Source organism: Octopus bimaculoides, chromosome 1 (genome assembly GCF_001194135.2).
Source record: "Octopus bimaculoides isolate UCB-OBI-ISO-001 chromosome 1, ASM119413v2, whole genome shotgun sequence".
NCBI lineage: Eukaryota > Metazoa > Mollusca > Cephalopoda > Octopoda > Octopodidae > Octopus > Octopus bimaculoides.
In genome coordinates this window covers 181,520,528-181,520,795 of record NC_068981.1, presented here as the reverse complement: position 1 = coordinate 181,520,795, position 268 = coordinate 181,520,528, and positions in this window count along the sequence as shown.

The following is a 268-nucleotide window of genomic DNA, read 5'->3' as shown; positions in this document are numbered from 1 at the left end:
GACTCCAGTACGCTACTGGTACTTAATTTATCGACCTCGAAAGGATGAAAGGCAAAGTCGACCTCGGCGAAATTTGAACCCAGAACGTAAAGACAAACGAAATACCGCTAAGCAATTCGCCCGGTGTGTTAACGATTCTTATTTCTTTATTGCCCACAAGGGGCTAAACATAGAGGGGACAAACATAGACAGACAAAGGGTTTAAGTCGATTACATCGACCCCAGTGCGTAACTGGTACTTAATTTATCGACCCCGAAAGGATGACAG